We start from the raw sequence: 9,646 nt of genomic DNA, 5'->3' as shown, positions 1-9,646 counted from the left end.
TGAAATAGTCAACCTAAACAGCACAGTTACTCTATATAGATACCTACATAATACTCCAATTAATTAAAGTAGAGTAGACATTTTTCTCAAGTACAAATGGAACTTCCTTCAAAATACATCATGTGTAAGAAAACACACAGAGATACCCACCCTTCAATTGATTTAAAATAAAATGATATAAAGTAATTAATATGATCAAAATAGCAGTAAACTAGAAGGCAAATACATAAAAAGAGAAATTTCAAAAATGTGGAATTTGGAAATCACAGTATTAAATAAGTAGCATATTAAAAACTAAATCACAAAAACATTGAAACATGGCTTGAGAACAATGAAAAATAAATACAACATATCAATACACATCAGAATCCTTAAAACTTTATGAGATTACCAGTGCTCAGAAGAAAATTTATAATACTGAAATATATATGATAGATGTATATAGATCTATATGTATGTATATATGTATGTAGATTTATAAATAAATATAAATGATCATAGTGGCTCCCACCGGTAATCCTAGCCAATGGGAGGCCTAGGTGAACAGGAGGCTTGAGTCAGGACTTTTAGACGAGCCTAGACAATATAGTGATACTTTATCTCTAAATCAACATAAAAGTGATAATAAAAATTAGTTGGGCCTTTTGGTGTTTGCTTGTGATCCCAGTTACTTGGGATGTGAGGTGGAAGGATCACCTGAGCCCAGGAAGTCAAGGCTGCTGTTAGCCATGATTGTTGTGATCCTGGATGATATAGTGAGAACACGACTCAAGAATCCATCCATACATACATAAATACATACATTTTCAAATAAAGATTTCAAGTTGATATCTTAATAGCACATCTTAAATAACTGGGGGAGGAGGGATTCAACTATATCCCAAACTACCAGAAGTAATAGAAATGGCATGGAAATTGGCTAATAGAAATATGGAAGCTGTGATGTCTAAGATCTGCAGTGCAGGATTCAGGATGGGAACTTAGAAGAGTCATCAATGGAGTTGTAACTGAGAGGCTGGCATCCTGGGGACCCAGAACAACCAATAGCATAGTTTCAGTGAAGAGGCTAGTGGCCTACAGACCCAGGCGAGATAATGGTATAGTTCTTCTCAGCTGGCTGGCAAGCAAAGATTCAGGAAAACTCCAGATGTAGCTCCAGTCAGAAGGCTTGCATACAGTGGCAAAGGAAGTCCAATAATGTAGTACCAGATAGAATACTGGCAGTCTGTAACTCAGAAAAGTCAAGGTCATTGATTCAGTCAGAGAGCTGACAGGAGGAAACCAAGAGGAGCCATGACACAGTCTCAGACCAATGCTTTATACACTGGAGACCCAGGAAACTTCATGATATATATAGATCTGGTCATATGGTTACCAGGCAGATACATTAGGAAAGAAAAAGATGCAATTTTATTCAAAAGGCTGTCATGAAGAAAATAAGAAAAACAAAATATGCATAAACAGTCAGAAGTCAGGAAGCCTGCTGTCCCAGGAGATCTAATGGTCTAGACGACCTCTGTAGGATATTTACTGGAAAACGTATTGCTGTTGACAGAGACTTGTGTTTTTGTTTTTTGCATCTAGCAATTGTATTAGATTTGCAGACACTTCAAAGGCAATGTGTTATATTCATATTGTACTGATGTTGCTGTAAATATGATCTAAAATGAGTTCCATGTTAATGTAAGCAACAGCCACCACAGAGGTCCTTTCAGATCAACTAGGTGACCCTTTATAAAACTACTTAATTTATCTTTTGAGCACAATATTATGGTCTAGGCCTGACAGATGTTCCAGGTCATTCCTCATCCTAGAAGTCATTTCTCCATAATAGCAATGGGTTCTTTCTCTGAATAATGTAACGTAAATCAAATTAAATGAGTATGTAGTAAAAATTTCATGAAATATTTAATAACAAGGATATCCAGTAAGACATTGATGAGACAGGTTGGACTCTGAGTATCTTCACAAAACCCAGTGTCCGTAAAGGCTGTGCCTGGGTAAATGTGTGCTGGTGGGTGAGTGAAACTTCATCTGATGAGAGCCTTGTGTTCATGAATTTGGGGTTTTCCTTTGGAGGTGACTGGAAGCACCCATCATCTGGAGATTAGAGCCACCAATGCATAGTATTTTCTGCTGTTCTCAGGTTCTCCTGGGAGAAGGCTACAGAATACAGCTAACCCCCCAATCTGACACCTGGTTCACCCCATCACCTGTGACAGCAGAGCTACAAGGCCCTGAGTCGGTGGACAGAGCATGTTGTAGAACTGAACTGGAGACTCACCACCAACCACCAATGAGGAAATGCAAACTGGTGCCATTTTAACTGTCCCAGGACCAGGCAGAGATATTCATTGCCCCTCCCAGCTCATTCAGCCAACAACCTGGAACTTAAGGTTATCTCATCAAAAAGAATGAGACAGATACCTCTTTCCCATGCTGGAGCAGACATGTCAGATATGAGTGGGAGACTTGGCAACAGCAGTAACAAACAAGGAAATTTCAATTTGTTCTACACTCCTCCCACAGCAATCCACGGGGTATCTGTCCCACACTGAGAGCAACCCTAACAGCCTGCCCTCAAAGCAGAGAGGAGGGAGTCAAAGGAAATTGAAGTTACAGGAAAAGCTTCAAAGTGAGTTTTTTGATTGTTTTGCTTCTTTTTTGTATGTTTATATTTTATTTTAGATTTTTTTCCTCTCTCTCTCTATTTATGTTTTTGATTACATTCCAGTACTTGCTTTGCTTCTGCTGTTTTATTCCCTTTTTTTAAGAATTCCTGTTTGTTTATGGGTATTTTTGTGGGAGAGTACATCCACAGTGGGTTTTTTGTCAGTTTGTGTATTTGTAACTTTCTGTATGTCAATGGTTTTTTTAAATTTTTGACTTGTGTCTCTTATTTATTAGTTAGTACAACTACATGGTTTGCCTCTTCTTCTTCTCTTGCTCCACCTTCCTCTCATCTCTCTCATTCCTTTTTCTATTGTTTTCCTTTTTCTTCATTTTGCTTTCAGGGGGTAAGTCTATACCCCACTGCATAGGCAGATTGTAAGGTAGTGGGAAGTGGATTTAGGGGAACCACACACCTGTTAGTGTATACTGAGATCTGCAGAAAATTTCTGAACAACAGTTTGCTACTTAATTAAATCTCAAACTGCAAAAATACAGACCTTCATCTCACTTCAGCTTTAGAATTGGACAAACCCAGAAAGTCCACAAAAGGAAGAATAGGAAATTGAGCAAATGAAGTAAAAGCTACAAACTCATCAGTGAACACAGAATTAAGGAGGAGGTTAAAAAGGCAGAAAAAAATCTACAAAATTGAAGAAACACCAAAGAAAGAATATGGGCCTATCACAGACCACTGGGAGACCAGTCACTAAGAACACAGACTTAGGAATGCAAAAAAATGAAGAACCCCAAAAGTGACTGGTCTCAAACCACAAACTCAGTGATCAAGACATTAACAGAATAAATAGAATTGAGTAGTGACAAGAGAAAACAATAATGAAAACAGTGAATGAAAGATATAAGAAACTGATAAGCATGTAAAGCAGAATTACACAAACAGAAAAAAGATTCTCAGAGTTTGGGGACCAAAATATGAAACTAACTCAAACTGTTAAGAACATTGAAAAGAAGCATACAAAGACAGAACAAAACCTCTGAGAGATGAGTGATTATTTAAAGAGGCTGAAGCTAAGATTAATTGGAATTCTTGAGACAACCAGAAAGACAGGAACCACTCTGGAACAAACATTCCATGAAATTATTTAAGAAAACTACACTCATCTCATTAGTGACACAACTATTCAAACACAAGAGATACAGGGATCCCCTGCAAGACACCAAATGAGATGATGACGACCTAGACACAAGTAATTTACCAAAAAAATGGGTATAAAACAAAAATTTCTAAAGGCAGCAAGAGATATAGTTTAGGCTACCTACCAGGGAAAATCAATTAGAATAGCAGCAAGCCAGGCTCAGTGGCTCAGCCTGTAATCCCGCGCCTTTGGGAGGCTGAGGTGAGTGAATTGCCTGAGCCTGTGGGTTCGAGACCTGCCTGGGCAGCGAGACCTCATCTCTGCAATAAATCAAAATGAGCCGGGCGTGGTAGCACGTACCTGTAATTCTGGCTACTCGGAAGGCTGAGGCGGAAGGATTGCCTGAGCCCAGCAGGCCGAGGCTGCAGTGACTGGGAGCGGCCACTGCACTCCAGTCTGGGTGACAGTGAGACTCCAACTCAAAAAAAAAAAAAGAATAGCAGCAGACTTATCTACAGAAATAATTAAAGCTAGGAGAGCATAGAGCCCAATCTTCAAAGTTTTCAAAGATAAACAATCTCAACCAAGAATTACCTACCCAGCTAGACTAAACTTCATCAGTGATGGAGAATTAAAATCTTCTCCAGACATTCAATCTCTAACAGCTTATGCTACCTCCAGGTCAGCTCTACAAGAAATACTTCAGAAAGCATTAAACACAAAAGAAAGGCAAAAAGAATGACCATGCCCTTTACAAGAAAGCAGAAAAAAGCTTTAAGACACATAAAGCATCCTCAAAATCTAAAGAAGTACTACAAACGAGTAAACAAACAGCACCAGCAACAACTAAAAAATCTATAAGACTCTCATGACAGGGTTAAATTCTCACATCTCAATAAATAGCCTGAGTGTTAATAGTCTAAGTGCATCACTGAAAAGACATAGAATGACCAAATTCATGAAACATCATGAGGCAACAATATATTGTTTCCAATAGACTTGTCTCACCAGAAAAGACACTCACAGACTCAAAGTAAGAATATGAGACACAAAATTTCAGGGAAACCTACCATAAAAAAAGCATGAGTCTTGACCTGAATATCAGACAAAATACCCTTTAAGCTATAAAAAATTTTAAAAGATACCAAATATCAATACATAATAATAAAAAGCTCAATTCATCAAAAATATCCATTCTAAACATATATCCATACCCAAAATAGAGGCACAAACTTTCATAAAGCAGATTCTAGGTAAACTTAAAAAGAGATATTGATTCTAACACAATTATGACTGAGGACTTTGATACCCCACTCACAATCCTAAAAAGAATATTAAGACAAAAATTCAACACAGAGATCTGGAACATCGACGTGATACTTGACAAAATGAATTTAATTGATACCTACAGTACACTCCAACAAACAACCATGGAATTGGCATTCTATTTCCCACCACATGGAATATAGTTGAATATTGACCACATCCTCCATCACAAATCAAGCATAAGCAAATTCCATAAGATTGAAATGCTGCCATGCAACTTCTCAGACAACAGTGGAATAAAAATAAATATCAGCACCAAAAAAGTTACCCCAAAACACACAAAAAAATGGACACTAAATAGCATGATACTAAACAACCACTTGGTCGACATGGAAATCAAAACAGAGATTCAAAGATACCAGGAAACAAAGTAAAAAGATGAAATATCTTACAAAAGCCCCTGAGATGCCATGAAAACAATAATAAGAGGGGAATACATATCTCTATGAACACATATGAAGAAAATGAAAGGATAACAAGTTAACAGCCTAACAATCACCTAAGTGAGCCTGAAAAACAAGGCCACCAAAACCCTAACTTCAGCAGAAAAATCCAGATCAACAAATTAAAGCTCAAACTTAGGATATACAGATAAAAAGTTAATACAAAAAAATCAGCAAGACAAAAAGCTGGTTCTTTGACAGGTTAAAAAGATTTATGGACCCTAGCTAGACTGACCAAGAAAAAGATTAAAAAGGCCTAAATAAGCACAATAGAAATGCAAATGATCAAATCACAACTGACCTCAAAGACACAAAAGATTAGCAGAGACTATTATGTTCACTTGTATGGAAACAAACTGGAAAACCTAAAGGAAATGGAGGACTTTCATATATCACTCAAGCTCCAAAGGTTGAAACAAGAAGAAATTGAGACACTAAATAGACCAATACTAATCCAGGAAATTGACAATGCCATAAGAAAACTACCTACATGTAATAGTCCTGGAACAGATGAATTTCCAGCAGTATTCTAGTACACATACAAGGAGAAAATGATACCAAAACAATTGAAAGAATTCCAGGCAATCGAGAAAGATGGAACTCTTCCCACATCATTTTATGAAGCTAACATGCTATTGATACCCAAACCAGGTAAAGATTCAGCAAAGAAAGAGAGGTAGCTACAAGCCAATGTACTTCATAAACCTAAATGCCCAATTCTCAATCAGATCATAGCAAACTCAATTCAACAACACAACTAAAATCCATCCACCACAAACACGTAGTCTTCTTGCCTCAGATGCAGGAATGCTTCAACATTCACAACATAATAAACATAATTAAATATATCAGTACATGTAAAGACAAAAAACACATAATTACATCATTAGACACACACAAGAAAACTGTTAACAAAATCCAGCACCCATTCTTGATAAAACCCTAGAACATCTAGTTAGAGGTGGACTATAACTCAAAATAGTAAGAATCATCTACAAGAAACCAACAGCTTTAAAACAGACAAAAATTGGAATAATTTCCCCTGAAAACTGGAACAAGAAAAGGATGCCCACTCTCACCCCTCATTTTCAACATAGTTTTGGAAGCTCTACCTAGAGCAATCAGACAAGAGATGGAGACCTAGTGTTTCCAAATAGGAGCACAGGAAATCAATTATAGCTCTTTGCAGATGGCCTGATTCTAGACATTGAAAGCCCCAGAGAATCCTGTCCAAAACCTCCTTGCATAGACAAAGGTCTTCAGCAAGGTATCAGGGTATAAAATAAATATGCAAATAACAGTCACATTTCTATACACCAAACCCAAATAAAAAGCACAATCCCATTTACAATAGGCACACAAAAATTAAATAACTTGACATCTCCCTAACCAGAGGTGTGAAAGACCTTTAAAATGAAAACTACAAACACTACTCAAAGAAATCGAAGATGACAAAAACAAACGGATAAATCTTCCATGCACATGCATTAGAAGAATTTGTATTATTAAGATGTCCATTTTGCCCAAGGCAATCTACAGATTTAAAACCATACCCATTAAATTACTAGTAGTATTCTTCTCAGATTTGGAAATGCCAATACAACAATAATATATAAACATAAATGACCACAAACAGTCAAAACAATCCTCAACAAAAACAACAAAGCAGGGTATATGACTCGTTCAGACTTTAAACTGTTTTAAGAAGCCAAAATAATCAAAACAGCCAGGTATTTGTACAAGAACATGCATATAGAACAATGGCACAGGATGGAGATTCCAGAAAGCAAAACCTCAATTTCTTACCCAACTGATCTTTGACAAAGCCTCCACCATCAACCAGTGGGAAGAGGAGAACCTATTCAATATATGGTGCTGGGCTGACCACATGCAGAAGATTAAAACAAGACCCCTACCAATCATGATACACAAAAATCAACTCTAAATGGATCAAACAGCTCGATGTAAAACTTCAAAATATAAGAACCTTAGAAAATGCAGGAGACACCCCATGGACATTGGAACAGGCAGCCAATTACTTATCAAAACCCCAAATGCCCATTCCATATGAGATAACATAGACAAGGTGGATGTTATCAAGCTGACAGGATTCTGCAAAGCCAAAGGTACCATCAAGAGAGAAGGAGACAGTCCACAGATTATGTAAAAATATTTGCCAACTGTATATCTGACAAAGACAAGGCACTCAAATGTGCCAAAAAGAATCCAATGAACACCCCCATTACAAAGTGGCCAAAATATATGAGCAGAGATGACTTAAAAGAGACTTATGAGCCGCCAACAGATGCATGAAAAAATTCTCGACCTCACTAGTCATTAAATAGATGCAAATTGAAACTACACTGAGATAATAACAAACTCCAGTCTGAATGGCCATCATCAATAACTGAAAAAATAATCAATGCCGATGAGGATGCAGGGAAAAGGGAAAAAAACTTCTGCACTGTTGATGGAGTGTAAACTAATACAACCTCTGTGGAAAACAGTTTTGCAGTTTCTAAAAGATCTAAATATTGACCTTCCATATGATCCCTCAATCCTCCTCCTGAGAATATACCCAGAGGAACTCAAATGACTCAGTGATCCCTGCACACGCATTGTTATCACAGCATTGGTTACAAAAACAAAAGCTTGGAACCAACTCTAATGTCAATTGAAAGAGGAATGAATTTTTAAAATGTGATACATATACCTGTTGAAATACCATGCAACTATTAAGATGGACAAAATAAAGAACTTCACAGCAACTTGGATGGACTTCGAGTCTATAATACTGCATGATCTATCATGGAAACAAAGTACTGAGTATCAAATGTTCTCACTCATAAGTGGAGCCTGAATAGTTATCATAATACTATAAGAAAATAATTTACAGTAATGGGGGGGAAGGGTGGGATTGATAGTAGCAGGATTATGCCAGGGGAAAGGGGGCAAACACCATCAACAAGGGTACCGGCAAAATGAACATTTGTATAGAAAAATGGATTCGATTTCTTTATAACCAGAAACTGATTCTCAGTCATGAAGGGAAGTAGCAGGTGAGAACAGGCAAACACAAAGTCCACGCACCTACCACGTCTAAAATTGTACTATGTTGTTTTAGATCTTTCTGGTGAAGAAAATCACATATCTAGGCCTTGGTCTTAGTTGCTGTGTTTTCCATGGCTTAGATATAATGAAAAACATCAGATTAGGGATCCAAGCATGTGAAGATTAACCTCAGTGCGTGTGTGAGTGTGTGTGTGTGTGTGTGTGTGTGTGTGTGTGTGTGTGACAGAGAGAGAGAGAGAGAGTGTGTGTGTGTTTGTGTGCACACATGTCTCTGTGTTTGTGCATGTGTGTGATTAACTATCTGGGCCATGAATCACACAGATCTGTCTGTGAAGCTAATATTTGATATGATTCCTTAACAGAAGGTCAAAAAGGAGAAATAAGGTTCCCAACAAATTCACCAAAATTTTTTGGAATCTCCATGTCTCTTGACTGTATCAGTGCATCTGGCATCTCCAGAGAAGAGGCTCCCTGGTGCTTTCATGAAGTCCTTGCTTGGGGACCCCCTGTAGACTTCATTCGGTTTAGTAAGGACAATTTACTATTTCAAAGAGTTAGGTGTCACTGAAAGTCTATTCTGAACCAGGGTCAGTCACTTCAAACTGAGCTAGATATTCTGAAAGGAACATGCTGTGTGAGTGACAGAAAACTTCCCTCCTTGGTGACGTCTGTGCTGCAATGGGGCGCTAAACCCACCAGATAGGCTCCAGCCCTTAACAGGTGCACAGGACATTGAAGGGGAGGTTTTCACATAGGAGCTATGTCTTATTTAGATAAAAACTTTTATAAACATTAAAGTAAAACTGTTTCCAGAAGCACTGATATGACTTTCAGTATTCTTCTGTATATGAAGCATTTACCAAACCAACAACATCCATGAGAACCATGTTAGTAAAGAACTCCTATAGCTTTCGGATAACTTAAAAGTAGATTAAGAGAGAATGGGTATTTTATTAATTCAATGCATTTAAATATCAAGGAACACACTGATCATGTGAGTTAACAGCAGCAAGCAGAAGGCAAAGTCCAGAGAATGTT

Source organism: Carlito syrichta, unplaced genomic scaffold, assembly GCF_000164805.1.
Source record: "Carlito syrichta isolate Samal-C Ts95f unplaced genomic scaffold, Tarsius_syrichta-2.0.1 Scaffold317135, whole genome shotgun sequence".
NCBI classification, from domain to species: domain Eukaryota; kingdom Metazoa; phylum Chordata; class Mammalia; order Primates; family Tarsiidae; genus Carlito; species Carlito syrichta.
The sequence above is the reverse complement of the archived record's forward strand: the minus strand, read 5'-3'. Positions refer to the sequence as shown.